General features: G+C 35.0%; 1 long non-coding RNA gene across 1 annotated transcript; it reads right to left on the bottom strand.

Annotated features, from left to right (window-relative positions):
• Window positions 1–17,092: 17,092 nt before the first annotated feature.
• On the bottom strand, window positions 17,093–19,801 carry LOC123561854 (uncharacterized). The gene is made up of 4 exons (XR_006688546.2): window positions 19,645–19,801; window positions 18,365–18,577; window positions 17,452–17,594; window positions 17,093–17,189 (listed from the first exon to the last, which is right to left on the bottom strand). It is a non-coding gene; the product is annotated as an uncharacterized LOC123561854 (long non-coding RNA).
• Window positions 19,802–21,459: the final 1,658 nt, after the last annotated feature.

Raw genomic sequence — 21,459 nt, 5'->3', positions numbered from 1 at the left:
CAACAATTACTGAACTGAACACAACATAACTGCATGCAAAAATACACAAAAACAACAAGAAAATATAAGTTTAAGAATAAAAAAATTGATTTATATTCTATGTATATTTCGGCCTAATACCATTTTGTTAAATAAAATATATCGAAAGACGAACGTATGAAGTAACCAATGAACACATACACGTATGCGTACCCACACAAGCACAAATCGCAACCTCTCCAAATGATAAAATATTCAGCCAAACCTGTATTAAGCAGCCCACAAAAGAAATGAACCCATGCGATTATTATTTCTTTCATTATTCTTATCAGCATACAAAGAAAACTACAAAGTGCTTGATGGGAATTGGCCACCACCTTGTTTTATTGATATTAAGGCATATAACATGTTTAAATTATAGAAATGAAGAGGAAAAGGATAAAAATCATAATTGCAACGCGACCTAAGGGTAATTAAAGCAGAAAAGAAGCCTATGTTACAGAAAAAAAAATAACCAACAAATAACATGTTTCATGTTTGACATGAACCGGGTTATGTTATCAAATGACATGGAAGAACTACTAAATATAGAAGTGGGTTAAATTTATAATCAGGCTAATTGTTTAGAGGTTTCCAACAGATTATTGTATTTTGAAACAACAAGTCGAAGATCTTAAGAATCAAAGCGGAGTTGATTTCTAGGGAATGGCCGCGTCAGGACGTGATGTTTTAAAGGACTACCTAAGCTAGAGGCAGTTATAGCAGACGGACTAGAAACAGACGAAATCAGGAGCTGGTTTACAAACGCTTCCAGATAGCATTTGTCAGGATAAATTTACAAGACAAACAGACGTATCGATTAGTTTCCGAAATGTTGTACACTGAATCGGGGTTATAGCAGACAGTTAAAAACAGCCAGCGTGTCAGTTTCCCTAATAATGACAAAAAGGGAGTTCCAGTGCTGTTTCAGCCCTGCCATGCCAGTATAAAACATGTTAATGTCCTTGCCAAGCTAGAATTGTGAACGTAATTTCTTTTGTTTAATACAGCCGATGTAACATAACGGCAGAAAGGCTTTATCAAAATAGGTTTGGAAAGGGTTGGAGGAAAGTTTCCTGTCGATGTGGTTATAAAATGCGAATTTAAACCGCATAACGGAATACAATTCAGCGCACAAGTGGTCATCGTGGCAACGAAAACAAACTGGTGAACCACTGACACCAAAAATAACACACAATTTATTTCTATGAGAAAACATGAATATATTTAAACGTAAAGATATCCAATGCATGTCTTTCAGTAAAATCGTATTTTATATTAATATATTTTCTTCGAATGTAAAATATCCTCATCAAATGTATTATATAGATTACTTGTGTATATAGAGTTACATTCATAATTAAATGTAATACAGTTGACAGTCGTTTGTTAAACAACTCCGTTTTATTAAACAACTCCGTTTTTTGTGATTGTACTTTTTTGAATAGCTGTATACATGTATAAAGTGTGTACTAATTCAAATCAAATGCAAAGTACTGTAAATATAAATAAGGTTTATTAATTTTATGCTACTATGCTTAAAATCCTTCATGCCGACTTTGGTATTAGAGTTTTGGCATCATAGTTCCTAATAACCGATCTACTTGCCTTTCTACTGCTGAAATTTTAAAGTCTGTTCACTGGTTACCGGTAAGGGCTAGAATTATGGTTAAGATAGGCCTACTCGTTCTTGTCTTTCGCATCGTGCAGGGAAAGGTATTATCTTATTTGAAAAAAAGCAGTAATGTTCAGAGTAAATATAAATTCTAACACGATCCGATTCATTTCCCTATTAAACAGTACATCCTTGACGGCACTCATCAAATATTTGTCCGTTTTCAATCGGTTTCTTTTCCAGCGCGCCGCTATGCCGTTTGACGCTATGACGTAATAATTGTGACGTCAGAACAGTGAATTGTTGTATAATAATTCAGTTTTCAGCCTTCTTTGTTTAATAGGAAAATGAATCGGATCGTGTTAGAATATTTCTTAATTAAGATCATCTAATGTGACATCCGTGCATCATCGTCTGCACTGTTCACTATTCAGACAGTAAATTTTCAGTAAACACCCCTTCAAATAATAAACGGTATTGCCAAAATTGAATGATGGACCAATGCATTTAAGAAATTTAGCAGGCTAAAGGTTAATACTTTTGATAATCATTTGGGGTCTTGGAAATAAATAACATACTGCCACAATTAGCACACATTAATTTTGTTTAAAATGTAGCGTTCCAAATAAACCCCTGTAACTTTATGGAAATTAGCCTATACATTGGGTGTTGACTTGAGGTATAATAACATTTTTTATCATTATCATTGTTATTATTATTATTATCGTTGTTGTTGTTGTTGTTGTTGTTAAAGAAAATAATATATTAAAAGATATATATGAAAGAAATCAGATATAATTATCATTTTGAATTTATTTGAAAACACTTACACAATAAAACAATAAAATTTACCAATTTAGAATATGGGAACAAAGGTTTTCAAACTCTTTACAAAAATATTCTAAAATGTTTAAATTTTTATCAGACAATCTAAATAGGTAAACTGTACGTATAATTTGAATGTCACTGTATTTGGCATTTACAGTACTGACATGTTGTGATGGTCTGATTAAAAGACACAATTATGAATGGACTCGTGATCGCTGACGAATTTTGACGTCCGGACAATACTTCAAAGATCATTAATATTTGAGCCGTGCCATGGGAAAACCAACATAGTGGGTATGCGACCAGCATGGATCCAGACCAGCCTGCGCATCCGCGCAGTCTGGTCAGGCTCCATGCTGTTCGCTTTTAAAGCCTATTGGAATTGGAGAAACTATTAGCGAACAGCATGGATCCTGACCAGACTGCGCGGATACGCAGGCTGGTCTGGATCCTTGCTGGTCGCATACCCACTATGTTGGCTTTCTCGTGGCACGGCTCATTTATCATTTCGCATTATAGGCCGGATTGGTTATGGAGGTAATGTCGTTTTGTCTAAAATAAAAAAAAAATAATTTGAGAGCATTTGAGTTTCATGTTTTATTGCTTATAATACGGAATGGAAGAAGGCAAGAACAAAGCCCAACAGGAAAAGCCATATTTAAAGAACGCCTCCGCCCATAGCAACAGGGTTAGATCATAATTCTTATCAAATTAGCGACCGGCACACGCCACATCTAAAAAAATTAGACATATGTACTTATGGACTGTTTAAACTGGACCTCTGCCATTTTTATGAATAGCATGGAACATGTAGCACAAAGATTCCTGAAAAGATAGCTGAATAAGAGCCAATTAGTCGACTCACATATTGTTAGAATTTCAGTTTATTTAAGCAAGACCCCTGCAGTCACAGCAAAATACTGGTCAGATTAAATTTAGAGTTTTAAAACAGTGTTGCTGACAGCCATTATGTCTAATTTCATGAAGCCATTTCTTTTACGAATATAAAATGGCATGAATGAGTATCGAACCTTTTAAAATTGTTTTTTAACACGTTACCCCTGCTTTACCGACTGCACTTATGACAAATTAGTGTTAGCCAGTGTTTGCATTATTTTAACTTAACCGTTTTCAACCAGTTACAGCATGCATTCTACTTTAGTATATGGCAACTTTGTAGAAAATTTTGTAAATGACAAAGTAATTGAATGGATCTATTTCATTACCTTGTGTACCTATGTATTGTGTACTTATGTACAGTTTGTTAGGACAAATGGCACGTATATCAAGTTTAAGTCATTGCTTTTTAGTGGCAAACATTTGTAAAACAGGCTATAGTATAATAAGACCCGTCTCGTGATTCTGTGATGAATGGAAACAATTTGAAACCTTTGTGGTTGGATAAATATTACCCACTGTTACAATGTTTACCTAGTCTTTTGTTCCGTCAAATTTTATTTGTAATAATTATTTGATCAGTGATAAGTCAAAAGAGTGACTTTATGAATGTATGTAGAGACTATAATAAAGAATAAAGTATCATATAAATTGAAAGGAAACAAAACAGAAATCCGAGCGCAAGGAACATTAATTTCTATGCCCATACGAAGGCATTATTGTAAGGACATTAAAAATTACGGTTCAATTAATTTAAGTACTTCAAAACTAACCGAGATATTGTTGACCCGAATAAACGACATAATTAATTATACATAACCTAGCAGATAAACCTAATTATGTATTGTATGAATTAAAAACCCACCACAACCCAATGACCTGCTTTACCCACATGAACTTTTAACACAATAATAATACAACTATACTACAAAATAACATACTGGTAATTTAAGGCCATTCCTTAATTTTTGTGTTTTCACAATGCTATATGCTTATGTTTTTAGCTTTCTTGGTCAGGCCATTTGTTTTCAGTGTATTTTGAAGTTTTACAAATTTGACAGAATAAAGATGTCACAATGTAGAAACAAAATGTGGTTAAAAGTAAGTACTGAGAATAGATGCCACATTTATGCAATAAAACGAACGGCAAAATATTGGCATCAATGACTCAATTTGAGATTGTTCACATAAAGTACATTCAAAGTATTTTTATGTTTCGAAGAGATGAACATAATTGCTTTTCATAATACATATTGATGGTGTTGTTTATCTCTAAGTTAACAAAATCTTCAGTGCCATTATTTTATAAAAAAAATAAATTCTTGCGAAGTATCTGTAATAAAAAAAAATAGTGGCATTTAGCATACAGACAAAAAATTAAATCGCACGTTGTTCGCGCACAGCGCGTTGGGTCGGTAAACATTATAATTTGCACCATTTATGCAAACAGGTTCCATGTGCTGAATATACGGACAATATGCCGAGCATATGAACCAGGCTAAAAGCTGAAAGGCCAAGGTCAGAAATGGAGCTCAACGGCCAAAATTAAGCATCTACGGATAATCAGCTTTAAAACGGTATGCTCTAAAGCTGCTACGCAGAATGTGCGACTTGAAGCGTAGTATCTCGTTGACTACCTTAAGCCCTTGTCTTATCCCGGCACCTCAACACACAAATATTTAAAATACATACCAATACTTCTTTTTGGAGGGGGGAAGTGTGACCAACGTCACACCGCCGCAATTATATGCATGTCACATGGCGACTATTAAGGCTTTTTTTTATGTAGGAAGACCCAAAAAGCCCTTCCAGGCATTATTCAAGACTGAAACGTTCACTAGTATGAAACAATTGTCCTCCAGTAAACAAACTGACTGACTTCCACACTTAAAAGCTTGGTTTTGAATCTACAGCGGTTAGTGGCAAGCCTTTAGAATTCTGCGATCTTAATAACTCGACAAGGAATTCTCTATTAATATAGATGTACATTCCGGTGGATGATGTTTGAAAATGCCCTACACGAAAAGTTGACCCATGTTTTATGTATATGTACATGTATGCATAATTACACATGTTAGAACTGCAACGAGCACACTGCCTATACTCATGTGCTACACCGCAAGTCAGATCTTCCTCGCGATAATGATAATGTCTGTAAAAAGATCCTTTGGAAGCATAGAATGCAACCAAGCAGAATAATAGCAGATTCGGCTGTAGGTCAAGGTTACAACTTAGGATCAAAAGTTTGAGCCTTCCATTTTGTGTCCATCCTGTATCTCCTAAACCTCTTGAAGGATTTTCATCAAACTTGGTCAAATGATCACCTCATCAAGAACACATGATTAAGCCATGTCAACCCAAGGTCAAGGTCACAACTCAAGTTCAAAGGTTTGAGCTCTGTATCTCCTAAACCCCTAGAAGGATTTTCATGAAACTTGGGTCAACTGATCACCTCTTCAAGACGTTGTGCAGACAGAATTCATGAGTCAACCATGTCAGCTCAAGGTCAAGGTCAAGCACAAGATCAAAGGTTTACCCTTTCCCTATCCATAACAGTGGCGAGGGATTTAGTTGTCTTTCAGACTGCCTTTTTCAATATTCTTTTCCAAGTATTCCCAAGTATTTTCCAGCGAGCCTATTTTCAGCCTTGCCAGCAGAGGGAGACAGCTTAAACTTCTTGGGAGGTGGGGAACAAGCTCCACTACTTTGACTGAGCTTTTGTTTCAGGTTCAGCATTTTGAACCCACATTTCATCCCCAGTGACAATACAGTTCAAAAACGCATTTTTATCACGATTAAAACGCCCCAAATATTCTTTTGCTAGGTCACCCTGGATGCGTTTTGTTTTGTTTTTTGTCAGCTGTTCCGGCACCCATCCAGCACCTAACTTGCTCATACCTAGTTTAGCGTGTAAAATCTAATGAACCGATGCATTACCGATCTTAAACTGATTAGCTATCTCCTGCAATGTCACAAAAACCTCAACATTCACCGACATTGTAAGAGTCACTGCCTCAGTGGGCCTCCCTGGCCTAGGCTTGTTCTCACGCTTATCCTGCAATCCCCTTAACTGTGAAACCCAGCTATAAAAAGTTTTATTAGAAAAAACTTTTCTGCAACATTTGAAAAATATGGCTAGGTTTTTCACTCTCTAGAAGATTACAGATCTCTGTTCCTCCAGCTTAGAGTCAATGGTAGCCCTAACACATACATTGGTTTAAATGCTCTAAACTTCGTTTATACAAACTTATCATTGAAAATAAAATGACCGATTCATGAGCGATAATATGTAGTTTTCACTCATTTATAATATGAGTACATACCTGCACGTGAAAAGAGTCCGGATATTTTCCAACCAGCCCTCTTTTAAGGTTTTTTTGATAAACGAATAACATTTTTACCAACAATCTACCTGACCATTACATGTTCTGCCGCATTGTCCCGTACGATGGATACTTAAAATATTCTAAAACATTGTCTCCCTTTAAAAATGAATACCATTTGAAAAGAAATAAAAAGAAAAAATGCTGAAAACTACATTAAACCTAGTTATGTGAAATTTCAGCACTGGGACATCTTTGCAAATGCATCGAAACAAAGATATGTAACAGTTCTTTGAAAATGGTGAGTTTTTAAAGGCTCTGAACTGTCTGAAAATGTGGCCCCTTTATGCAGCCCTTTTCCGGAATTCCATGTATATATCAGCAAACTGACAGTTGAGTACAAGTTTTATATGTTGTTCAATTTTCAGGTGAAACAACATTTTCTTTCTATGATCTGTTGTTGTTTGAATTTTTTCTCAAAATGTAAGGATACGTCTTAAAGACAGAGCAAACTGTATTGCGCGGTCTGATAAATTTGTTTTGATGTTTTTACTTTAAAACCTCCGACATTTGTTCCCTATATCCAAACTAGGAAGCAGTATCTTGTATGATCCATTCAATATATTTCAGATATTCCTAGACAATGAGACCGCTATTTACTACGAGGGGATATTTTTAACAATCAGTATTATTATCAGATTACACCGTTTGGTTGTTTAAGAATTCCATTCAGTTCTTTTTCATTAAAACGATATACAATTCTTCATAGAGAAAAAATGAGTTTTTGATTTATTTCTATATTGCATCTCTTTGCAAAAGATAGTATTCGATATTTTGTTATTAATATAAAATAACGTAAACTGTTTTCCAGTTTGATATTATATACATATATATATATACATTATACAAAGACAATGATTTATAAAAAATATATAACACATACAATTTCGTGGTATTACTTGCGAAAGTCCCACAAATGCAGTGAACCCCTTACGCCCGGTGTTACAAAAACGCACAAAGAGTACTGTACAAGGTTTCATGTAGCTAAGTACCGTTCGCTATTTACAAATAAACAGTAACAATCAGAGCGGGTAATATCGAATTGTTGAAAAGTTCGGTCATTTAAGTGTGCCAAAATAGAATTGTATTTAATGCCAAATTTTAAAATTGTTCTGGATCTGCTCAAACATGCGGTACGTACTAAGTACACTTATATAAACCATACGAATAAGGTCAGTCTTTTGAAAATGATACTGATCTTTGAATACACGCCACTGTTTAAGGACTACTATACTTTAGATATCAAGACAAGTACTACCTTGACCCCAATGCGCGCATTCAGCTTACAAATGCTTAATCGGAAATGATTTTTTTCAGTAGCAGGGATATATAAAGAAAATGTATGATAAATAAAGCGTTTTGTATCTGTTGCGTTGTTTATTTTCTTTCATTTAAAAAACAGAAAGAAAAAAAGAAAATCAAAAGGCGACGTTGTCCGCCACTTTGTTTAGTTTGTGCCTGCATATTCCATTGTCGCATTTAGTTCCAATTTGAGCAAGCATTTTATGATAGCTGCATCATGTAAGTCGATGAATTATTTCATTGTCAATTAATTCTTTTAATGTGTAGTGTACATCATTGCTAGCATTCTGTTGGAGCCAAGCTCAGTTGAGAACATTGAAAATAGCGTAACAAGCAGAACATGAACATTATTCGTCATGACAAGCACCTATTAAGTGAATCTTTTAAATAGATTATTAAGTAGGAAAATATGGTGTTTGCTTATGGTTATCTTTAACCATAAATAGGTCATAGATGACTTATTTGCCATCTAATGAGTAAGGTTATTGCTGCCAAGGCGACGGGGCTCTGTTAGTCGAAATGCCACTGTTAGGCCGACGAAAAAAGTCAAATTGAATCATGATGCTGCTATTCATCATTTACAATGAATAGACTTACAATGTCAGGCGTACTCTCCACATTCCGTGAAAGCAGTGGTCACTCCACGTGGACAGAATTAACTGAGAGAGGATCTGGCTGAAGAAGGTGACAACCAGTTGTAATCGGATGCTGAGTTCGAAACCCTTATTAGGGATTAGAGGATGATTATATTATCTGCTGAAAGAAGCCATATTATTGTTTTGATAAGGTACTTCCTTTTGGAGTATCAACTTTTAGCTTCACTTTCGAAAACAAATGCTATGTTGCTAAATTAGGAATGAAAGTGGCAAGATTATTCCATAAGCTTGATGATTATATAGGTAGCGAGAAAGACTGAAACATGTTCCTTAGCTTCAGACACTTTTAAATCAATATAGACAAAACCATAGGTCCGGTCGAGATTTTGGTACATTGTATTTTTAGTGTGAAACTCAATTCTAACAAAATTGTTGTCAGAATTCCTGTCAGCATTACAAGAAGTTGTTAAAAGATTCAAGATTTACCACTGAAATCAAACATAACGTTGAAAGCTATGCAATTCCTTGATATTGTATTTTATGCTGCTTGATAAGTGCCACCTATGGTCTCTCTTGGCCATATAACCATATACGGATTAATAAGGAAATCGGCCTAGATCTAGAATTGCGATTAGATTTCCTTCAAAACTATAACGGAATTTCATTTTTTGGGTCACAAATAGGGACATTTAATTGCTTACGGACATGAGAGGCCAAGAAGTCTTGATATTTACTTTCATGGCCATTGTTGCAACGCTAAGTTGCCGTAGTCGTGGCATACATTAGGCGTTACAGCCGATATTATTTTTTAAAGTGATTTCCCATTCATGTTGCACTACATATATGGGGCGTCGATAAAAAAGAAACGACCAGGTTTGATTGCGATAATATCTCAGTGGTTCATATTCTGAACCAATTAACCTCAGCTTCCGATCGTGTTATGTATTTAGTTACTCTTCTTTTTTTTTTGAAAATGGGCTTTAATCGAAAAGCATTTGAAACTATTTGTCTGGTCTGAATTACCGCCACCAATTTCACAGCTATTATAATATCACTAAAAGCTTTTGTCATTTGAAAATTCCTGGAGGGTTGTCAAAGGAAACGTATCCGTAAAGGGCAAACGGGATCCGTTGATGTGTAAGATATATTAGTCGTGCCATGTTCTGTTAATCAATTACTATGAGTCAATTCCCTTTTTGTTGCTTTATTAGTTGCATATCGTGGCTTATTCAGAGAAAGAAAGTTAATCGCTCCAAGACACGGTGTAGGCAGCCAAATTCAGTTTAGTAACGTATCAGATTCAACAAGAAGTATTTTAGTTAAGTTACATCACTTCGAAACTAAGCAGAGCAGGATTTCAAGTTGTATCAAACTGCCTATGTAAAAGCCTTATCAAGTTACTTGTCTGTTAGGCCTAACAAGCAAGGTCCCTTATTTTGTTATGAGAACGGCATGCCAGTCACAAGGTCAGTTTTCCGAGTCCTAAGTTCTCGTTTAAGAACCTAATAAGATGCCTGATACTAAAGGCCTCATAATTTTAGAATTGGAAGAGCAGCTGACCTAGCAGGTTCGTGTTTTTCTGAAAAAGTAATAATGACATTAATGCATAGGTTTTCAGAATCATTTAAAGCCTAAATTCGTAATCAAAATTTTATACAATGTTCGCATATTTGCTTACATCGCCAGTCAGCGAGTGAGGATTTAATGAAAATTATTCCATGCTTTGCTTTATTTAGACGCTTTGGTTCTTGGTGATTCGTTCCCTTGTTGGGCAGGTAAAAGAACTAGAGCCACTGGAAAGTCAACCTTGCCGAACAGGCAAGATAATTGATTAGTGAGCCGTCAGTGGTCTGCCATGGTTGTTAAGATAAGTGTCTGGTAGGTCATAAGGGGTCTGCGAATGACTTAATCTCTCGATCTATTTTCAACTTTAGAAATGTCAGAAAAAGAGAAAATTACTGTGGCATAAAATTGACATGTGAACTTTTATTTTGCAAACAAAAGGTTTTGCGAAAAAATGTCGCGAAATTAATAAGTCGGCCTTCTCTGGCGATAGATTTTTTTAAAGCGGAAGTACGCAAGTGATATGCATTGTTTTATAAAATAAAAAACAAGCAAATGTCTTAACTACAGTATTTACGTACGGAAGAGCATTAATGCAACGTAGGTGTTATTCATTAACACGAAATATTAATATACAAGCTCGTGATTTAGAACTACCATCTCGATATTTCAACTTACAAAGAATTATTTCTTTGTATCTTGCCTCGATCCTTATTCTCAAACTTTGAACGTCCGTCCGTCTGTCAAATGTACAAAAGGTTAATGAATAAGTTTTACGGCTACTTCTCCTAAATTTCCAATCATTGACTCCAACATAGTAAAACTATAAAGTGGATACCTCTGCCTGCATATTTATATATGGTACTTGTTGGTACCTAGCATACAGGGACTTGAATAAGGATCAAAGCATAACATAGTGTCTACATATACCTAAAATGACCCTATGACACATTTATGTATAACCTGACATCTGGAGCTTCTCCAGATAAAAGATCTTTAATCTTTACTGTAGCCAGGACCTATACCTGTATATCAATGCATAGTATGGGTACTTCTTCTGTAGTGGCTAGAAAAAGGGCGAAAACATTCCAGATATGGTCAAAATAAAGAAATATTAGAAGTTTGAACACTATCTGATCACTTTCTATGAACAGCCCTTACGTCTAGAAATATGCCAGGTACATGTACCCGATCTTGGTCACGAACGGAAGCAAGTTCCTATGACTCCTTTTAATAGGATTCAAACCGGGTTGAAAATGCTTTTAGACTTAATCATGGTAGAAATAACGATCTGTTTAAAAGTCAACACTGACCGGTCACCAGTCATGACCATCAGGGCTACCCAATAGACCTGGTTCTAGCCAGAACCTATACATATATGTCCGTTTATGGTAGTAAGTAAGCCGAAAGGAAAATCTTCGAGATATCATATCAAAATTTCGATTTAATAAATGTGACTCACTTGGCACTAATGCTCTTTCATACGTGAGTACTTAGTAAAAACATGTGATTTCTTAATTTACAAAAAAAGTCACACCCCCACCACCCCCACCCCCCGCAAAAATAAAATTAAAAAAAATATAGAAAACAATGTCACTTTGATACGCTTGCTATATTAAAAAAAGTTTTGTTTGGTTTCGCAATTTTTGTTTTGGAAAGACTTAAAATGTCGCCTTTATGCCGCCGTAGAAATGAAATACATACAAAGAGCAACTATATTTTGGATAAAAATTTTCCATAGACGGGGTGTGGGATGGTGCTATCAATGACAGGTTCCCTATATAAAGTAAACACAAAAAGAGTAAATAGCTGTTGCAGATATTTTATAGCATGATATCAAAGCCCCTGACATAAATGTTTCAACAGGTTTTGGAACGGAAGATGGTGTTCGTTTAAACGGCGTTGGTCATATGTTGAAGATGTATTGGTAGATTTATTTGTCCATTTAATTCATTCCATTTACTTGCGTGCTAAAACATCACATTTATTTGCGTGTGAAAAATATTTATTGTTATTTTATTGTATCTGCCGGTGGTATTTTCATCAATACTGGCCTCAATAATGTCAGTAAAGGAGTATATTATACTGGACTACTTTAATATGGTTTCAATCCAAGGGGTAATTTGAATCGCGCTGTTTATTTATTTTGTTGGGTTTAACGTCGCACCGATGCAATTATATGTCATATGGCGACTTTCCAGCTTTGATGGTGGTGGAAGACCCCAAGATGCCCCTCCATCAGATTATTTCATCACGAGCGGGCACCTGGGTAAGTAATACCGACCTTCCGTACGCCAGCTGGATGGCTTCCTCACATGAAGAATTCAATGCCCCTAGTGAGGCTTGAACCCAAATCGATGAGGAGCAAGTGTTTTGAAGTCAGCGACCTTAACCACTCGGCCACGGAGGCCCCTCTGAGATAAATTTTGACTTTAATGTCTGCAAATTTGTTTTGCTTAGTTTACTGTTGCACTTGCCATGTTTGCATAGTTTATCATTGCATTTACAAAGTTTTTTTTTACATGATTGGATTCAAGTAATGTAGCGTGTAAGGGTTTTTGCACTTGACTTACAGTATTTTGCGTTTGTGTTTTGCCCAGGAGCACTTTCAATCTTAGCTTGCTTTATTCGCATTTTTTGCCATTCGATTATTTTGACGGAAAATTTATCTTATTTATGTTATTTATTACTAAAAATCGATATTATTTTATCATATGATGTAGTGTTTGTGAAAATTAATATTGAATAACATCTATATGGTATTTGGTTTTATTAACTTTTTCGAAAGATCAAATAAAAAGAATATGTGTATGTAAAATCAGTAATGAAGTAATGATGTTTTGGGGAAGAAAAGAGAAAATATAAATTTCTAAAATGATCGAAGAGGTTTTCAATTTTTTTGATGTAATTGATAGTTTATTGCTCGCAGGAAGTAGATATTTTATTAGGTAAAATTTTGGTTACAACCCTAGGCAGAATACTGCTTGCGTCTAGTGACTTTTGATTTTATAAGAAAAAACATCTTCTGTCTTTCGCCCAGCTTGCTGTTGATTTTGCAAGGTATACATCCCGAAAAAGATCCTAACTATTTTCCAATGGGGGAGGGAGGGGGGTGGGGACGGGGGCAGTGACTGATGTGAGAGTTAGTATATAATCAAAAAGAGCATATTTTATTATTTTATTATGAAAACTTATGAGAGGTCCAAATTAATCAAATCAGTCTAACAATAAATCAAATGCACGACCAAATATTTTTATTTGCCGAATTTTCTTAATAGTATATACTGAAGTTTTAAAAATCCAGGGTGTAATTAAATTCTAAATTGCAGCAAAGAAATTGATCCGAATGTGCATAGCTATATTAAAGCCGCGTGCATCTAAAAGTGACACCTACAAAAATGTATTCGAAATTACATAACTTGATACATTTTCAGCATTTTCATTTTTAAATTATTTATTCAATTGCTGACTATCTAGAATGTATCAAAATAATTCGCAAGAAGTCTAAAGTGGCCATCTTACCCCCTACTACAACTGTCTGTCTTTGATATTTAATGTACATGTTGAAAGCTTAAAATAAGATGATATATTGAAGGCATCACATGCTACGAGTCTAATGTCAATAAACAGTACCTACAGACAGCAATTTTCGGTAACGCTAATGATGCAAAAATTCTGTAGTTTAAAATAGACACAGTTTCGCGGTTGGTGTTCTAATAACACTGTTGTTTCCGGACGTTCCGTGTGTTAAATACAATTAAAGCCGCACCATGAGAAAATCAACGTGGTGCATTTGCGACCAGCATGGATCCAGACCAGCCTGCGCATCCGCGCAGTCTGGACAGGTCCATGTTGTTTGCTAACGGTTTCTCTAATATTACAATAGGCTTTGAAAGCGAACGCATGGATCCTACCCAGACTGCGCAGTCTGGTCTGGATCCATGCTGATCGCAAATGCACTATGTTGATTTTTTCATGGTGCGGCTCACTTATTATTTTAAATTTTCTTTTTTTTTTTCGAGTTATATTTGTTTCAAGCATATTTTCCAAACCGAATTCTCGGGGGCCTCCATGACCGTGTGGTTAAGGTCACTGACTTCAAATCACTTGCCTCACTCGAGGCGTTGAATTCTTCATGTGCGGAAGCCATCCAGATGACTAACGGAAGATCCATACTTCTACCTAGGTGCCCGTTCGTATTGAAATAATGAATGCACGGAGGGGCACCTGGGGTCTTCTTCCACCATCAAAGCTGGAAAGTCAATTCGCCTTATCACCTATAATTGTGTCGGTGCGACGTTAATCAAACAAAAAAAAAAACTTGAATTCTCCGAGGCATCTGATTGTCAATCATAAAATATATTCAGTTTGATTTAGTAGTTACGACGAGTTTTCATTACTATTATACACTTACCTGTTCTCTCGTACATTTTTATGATTTAAGCGGTACTGCATTATACTAACATCTTTATCATAAAAAGAAACTAAACAAAATAACAGCAGGCTCAGCTTTATTGTGGAAATGAACAATGCAACACATAGGCAAATGCCAGCCAAAAATAAGGATGAAAATTTTTTTCGCAAAAAGCATAATATATTTGGTTAAATGGTACATTATTAGCCATATTTTAATCATTTAGCATTAATTTTTGGCAAAACTTTTGTTAGAAAGCAATATTCGAAGAAACATTTTTCAAAATGGCGGATATCCTGTAAAAACGCTCGTACATCCTTAAGCGGAATTCTATTACATTCTGTTACATGTATACCAATGAATTCAATAATCTCCAAAATGATTAGAGAGGACACACAGCACATTCAGTCGTGCAAAAGTCTTATTAGCGGAAATTTATCATAGATTTTAACCAGTCTTTGCAACGTGAAATATACGTATATTGTTAAAAAAGAAGAAATGAATGAAAGCTTTTATGATTTTTTTTTTTTTGTATTTAGTCATGACCGTGGAATGATCTCTTTGCATTGATCCATTGTTACACTTGTCAATATTTATGTTAAGGATATTGCGTCTTTGAAAGGGGACAGTACAAACAGGAATTTGTTTCAAAAAGTGTTATTTTGAATGTTAATTGATACAATATGAAAGCTTTGAAACATTTATAAAGCTATATAGAAGGTCGGCTAGGTCATTTTGTACTGAATTCTGAATGGTTTTACAGCGAATGAAAAGACAAAAGATTTTTAGACATTCGTAAATGAATATTAGTACAATCTGCAAATTATATGAAAACAAGCCAAACAATGTCACAGTATCTGATACAAAAATACCAAACAATTGTAAAACTAAGATCTACATGATCAAGGGCATCATTTGTATTATAATGTATGCGGCTTTGGACTCATGGGTGATTCCTCATTCAGTGACTTTGGATGGAAGGAGTTAAGCTATTTTTCGGATATCCTTCTCTTGTTGTTAACGAAGATTTTTTCGCATGTATGTGATATTCCACAAAGACACTTGTCAATAGCCTTGTTACCTGGTTGACTATTGTAATGCCTTGTTAAGTACTTCAAATAGCACACTTGACAAGTAGCAACAAGTCCAGAACACGGCAGCTCGCGACTAGGACGCCCCGTCGCAATTATATAACACCGGTTCTGAAGGAGCTCCATTGGTTGCCAGTAAAATACAGGCAGGGTGCAGTATAAGGTTCTGACCGACACCTTTAAGGTTCTACACGATCAGTTCTCTGTCTATATAAGGGATATGATAGAAGTATATTTACAGGTCAGAAACCTAAGATCACAAGACACACTCTCATTGGTTATGCCAAAAACTAAAACCGTGATGTACGGCAATCGGAATATTTCGTTCACTGCTCCCAAGCTTTGGAACTTCCTTCCCGTCAAGGCCAGGGAAACTGGCACGCTGGCTGCTTTCACGCCTGCTGAAATCCCACGTCTTTGTACAACATTTCATTAACTGACCAATATATTCTTTCTAGTAGATATTTATACGTTTATGGTAGAATAGCATTTGCGCTTTTTATCTATAAAGGCGCGTTCCATGGTAAAGATTATGTAGAGTTAGAAGTGTAAACGGAATGAATGCTAATATTTTGTTTTAGCCTTTTACAAGTATTATGTTGTTGTTTTATTTTTTGTTGGTTTTATATCGCTCAAAAGCACTTGGGAATTTTTATGATAAAGGCGCGTTCCATGGTAAAGATTACGTATAGTTAAAACAAGTGTAAACGGAATGAATGCTAATGATTTGTTTTAGCTTTTTACAAGTATTATATTGTTGTTGTTGTTTTAGGTTTTGTTGGTTTTATATCGCTCAAAAACTATCGGGATTCCGAAGATGTTATATCACGAAAGTACTTGCGTTCAAAACGATAGTAGCAGTTTTTAAAGTAATATATGGTGCTGAACTTGTTTCACTACCGACTTTAATATTTGTATAACAAAAATATTATTTTCTTCGGTAGGCGTAGGAATAAAGATTTTTTAAATATTCCGAATTTTTATGTAATCAGTTTGCACAACTGGATTTTTTTTTGACTTTCCCATACACCGTAAAATGCAAAATAATGTTTTTAGGATATTAGAGTATTACAATTAAAGCTTCCATAGCCGAGTGGTTAAGGTCACTGACTTGCCCTGATTCACTTCCCCTCATCGATATGGGTCCAAGCCTAGGGGTGGTGAATTCTTCATGTGTGGAAGGTATCCATAAAGCACGGTGGGGGCACCTGGGGACCTCAAACATCTAAACTGGGAAGTTGGTAAATGATTTATAATTGTGTCGGTGCGACGTTAAATCCAACAAAAGTAAAAAAAAAATACATTTTACCTCTATATTCTCACAAATATGATGCCCATTATAAAAACTGTAAAGTGAAAGTTCTATAAACCATAACGAGGCATAATAAATATTTTATAATTTTTATTTCTTCATAATGTAACAAGGTGGTAAAAGTGACACATTACGATCGCATGGAGTTTGTTCTTTGCTTGTCTGTAATTCTGAAATTGATATAAAATGTTATTGAGATATTCAATCTCAGATACTGATAAATATATCAAGACCAAATGAATTGTGGGCAGTATTGGCATATTACGTTCTATATAGTTCAAAGCTTTCTATATAATTCACAAGGAAAGACAACTTGCAGGTGCCCGTCTACCCCTATCCATTTTCATTACAAATACCACTTACATCTAAGAAAAGGTGTACAATGTAAGAATATGAATAGTACACGTGATTAAAGGAAGTATATTCACATACCGTTATTGTAAAATGTTCAGATTTCTAGTAGTCGATGCCGCCGCCGCCCCTTTTACCGCCTCCGCCGCCGCCGCCAATGCCACCAATTCCGCCGCCGCCCAAAGAGCCGAATAATAATTGAATAATCAATATGAATACGAACACTGAAGATATAATACAGAAAACAATGTAATTTGAAATATAAAAAACTGAATAAGTTCAGCACTTAAACATGAACAAAATTAACTCTTATGATGAATATAATGAATATTGACGCTGAGAAGTAATTGGATAATCAATGTTACTACAAATATACACTGAAAACCGAACGAAATATACACTTGGATAATCTAAGAGTAAGATTGGCTCATCTGATGGCCAATACGATAAGATGTTGGTACGATGAGGTGTGAGACAATATTGTCTTGTATTGAAAGTAAATTCGTTGAAATCTTTGTTACAATAAAAAAAGAAATATCACACAGTAAGTGTGGACCACACTGGTGCTTTTTTCTACCAAAAGCGACTGTAAGACGCTGTGTGTGTGCGGGTTTAACGTTTTTTTAACACTTTTTCAGTCATATAAACGATCGTGTCTACTTGTAGCAGTTAGCACAATGTCCAACTTTATAGTGCAGTCTCACTTATATTAATCGCGCCTCAGACACGTGACACCCACAAAGTCACTTTATACTGACACCGTGCTGACAAGTCCTAGCGTACAGCGAGGAAGCTACTAACTTTACGTCTTTGATATGAGGCGACCGGGGATCGAACCCTCGACCTCGGCGCTCTACCACTAGCCTGCCGAGGCGCTACTGTAAGAAACTGAAACATCTGAACATTTTAAAAAAGTTCATACACTTAAGGAAATAAAAGGTTGCAAGTTTTCATTTATATTATAGCTAGAAAATCTTTACTTCACAAAACGTACAGAAAATGATCATTCCAAAAATGCCACCGCCGAAACCTCCGCCGCCGCCGCCGCCGCCGAAACCTCCGCCGCCGAAGCCTCCGCCGCCATAACCTCCCATCATATATGGCATTTTCCCACCATGATACATTCCACCAGCATGTGTCACCGCCAGTCCGGCCACACTAACAACGGCTAAAATTGCTAACATTGACAGTTTACCCATTCTGAAAACTACAAAATGAATTTATCTGTATTATACTGACTAAATGCACGACTTCATACAAATATATTACACAAAAACTATATAGAATAGTATGTTCATTAAGTCAAAAATTAAAATTAACCTGAGCCTTTTTTTACTACATATCACCAAAGTATGTACGATTCATAATCATTGCATATCCACATGGAACGCTATAAATGGGGGAAGAGTTTTCTTCACATTTCGAATTATTCACAATCGTAGGAAGAAAATATTTGATTATGTCAAAATATTGAGAGATGAACCCGTCTAGATCAGAATTAGTAATTTTAGTTTTGAACCATATTTATACATTTGTAAATCAATGAATCCGACGTTTTCTTGTTTTGTGAACACCCGTTGTAAAAATGTGGCAAAGACATGCATATATTTTAAAACATTTTTGTTAAAAATCTAAACTCTTTTTGTTTAACCCTTAGCCTGCTGCAGGCGAATTTAACAGCCTATGCAAACAGCTTGGAACCAGATCAGACGCCAATTAAATCGGCGTCTGATCAGGTTCCAAGCTGTTTGCTACTCTGACAATATTTCTTCCAATTTTGGAGCAAATTGAATGAACTTTACAATTTTAGCAGACGACATTTCCAGCAGACGACAATTTATCTAGCATGCTAAAGGTTAACAGTTAGCTGATTAACAAGGTTTAGCAAAACATTAAAAGCAACTTTTTAAATACTTGTAATACTTCACCTCTGCATGATAACAAATGTCATTAAATTTTGATTCAGTTTTGAGATTAGATTCCGACTGCCAGAACCAACTTGTCATCTTGGACAAAGCGTTGGATAAACTAAATTACAAACAACACATATATATATATATATATATATATATATATATATATATATATATATATATATATATATATATATATATATATATATATATATATATATTTGAAAATTAACTTTAGGAATGAATGTTACCACTTCTTCTGAACATTAAGTCTAAAAAGAAACTTCTTCTTAAAGCTTCAATTTGTTAATATGATTGTTAAATTAAAAATAAAAGATATAAATATGGTTTAGATACATACATTTCGGAGTGGAGACTTCCCGTTCTCTGATCAAAGAGGCCTCATTACATTGCCTTTATATGTACAATGTGTATGTGTTTTGAAACCGCTTCCTCGATGCTTGCGGAAAGTGGTCGAAAAAACACACCGGAAGTATCCATCTAAAAGGCTACAAGCTTGTGAAAAAAACATAGACTATATTGAAAAATGTTTGTATTTGCGTGTTTTGATAGCAACATATAATAACGTAAATAGATATTGACCGCAAAATATTTCATTTTCATATTGATACGATCAATCAAAGTGAAAAAAACAAGGAAATGGGGAGAATGACTAAATTGTTGGCAAGAACTTAAGACTAGAAACGTGTATGTAAAGTCAATTCGAAACCAACATTTTGACACTGCCCAGGGGCCTAAGTGTAAGTTTCGATTTTAGCTTAAATATCAATCTGGTTTATATACATGCATGGCTTAAATCATAGAACTTTTTGGATCATATGCAAAGTTTCATGTTTACGTGTTTTCTATGCAGTCTGATCTTGGTCTGTGCCCGCTATTCGGTCAGTACATTTTCGGTGAAAATTCCTTCAAATAATAAATAGTACCTCCCAAATTGAATAATAGACCAGTACATTTTAGAAATTTAGTTATTTAGAAGCAACATCATCAGTATGAACACCATTAATATACGATATCTAAACATTCAATAAAGCACATCATTAAAATTTATACAAAATGGACTTCTTGCAGAAACAGAGGATATCAAATTAATGAATTTATTGAACAAATAAAATATGATTCGATTCGCTTTCGTTTTGTTCGAGGAAAATTGAGAACATATCAACAGAACTACTCTGACTGCATACAATCAAAGCCTTGAGATGTCTGGAGGTTGCGGGTTTTGCTAGATTTATTTTCATTTTAAATGCCAGTCTATAAATATACATGTATAGGAAACAAATACTATTGTGCCTCATATCCAAGATAAATTCTGACCTTACATGAACTTATCTTAATTGACAGCTGGAAGTCAGTGATGTAACCATGGGCTGGAATACCTTATCATTGACAGATCTTATATAATCTAAATGGCCAGTGTGAATGGATAGAGGATGAATAAGAACTGCTCGATCATTGATGATTCATCCGCATTGTTCATGAATGGGACTACTTTGTGTAGCACATGAACATCTATTGGATGTGATTTGGAATCAAATAAAGATGCTACATGACTGTCAGAAATACACTTAACTTTGGTAGCGGGATAAACCCGCAACCAAAAAGAATAATAAAAAATACGGAGCAAGCAACCTTGACTTAAGCCAGATATAAGTAATTAGGCGCTTGAAAAAAAAAACTCCATGCACATTAATATAACATTAAATGAGGCCATCTTATCAGCCTACGTCATAGTTTATGAAGGGTCCGAGAAACTTACCTACGTGATTTATAAATAGTATTCCATTTTATCATTTTCAAAGAATTTAAAATTGGTTTTATGACTCAGTAAATCATTATCAATGATAATACATATTATTAGTAATCGTGATGTTTAATATGTAATATTATCGGATCCCAAAAATATGTCATATTGATAAACTCACTCTTTCCCTCTGGTCAGATCGATCTGTGTCTGTGCTATTAGAGGATGAATGTGGCACCCTGAGTGGCTACCTTTGTATTTGAACGTGTTTGTCTTGAAAAGGGTGCTTTAAAAATCTGGTATAATATATATATTAAGAATAAAAAAGAATAAAAAAGAAATATAATTTTTGTTACAATTTTACGATAATGATATATAACTTTGGTATATTATGATATATAGATTTGTCAC

The sequence above is a fragment of the Mercenaria mercenaria genome, chromosome 10 (genome assembly GCF_021730395.1).
Source record: "Mercenaria mercenaria strain notata chromosome 10, MADL_Memer_1, whole genome shotgun sequence".
NCBI classification, from domain to species: Eukaryota; Metazoa; Mollusca; class Bivalvia; order Venerida; family Veneridae; genus Mercenaria; species Mercenaria mercenaria.
Note: the sequence above shows the minus strand (reverse complement) of the source record. Positions and strands in the feature narration are given on the sequence as shown.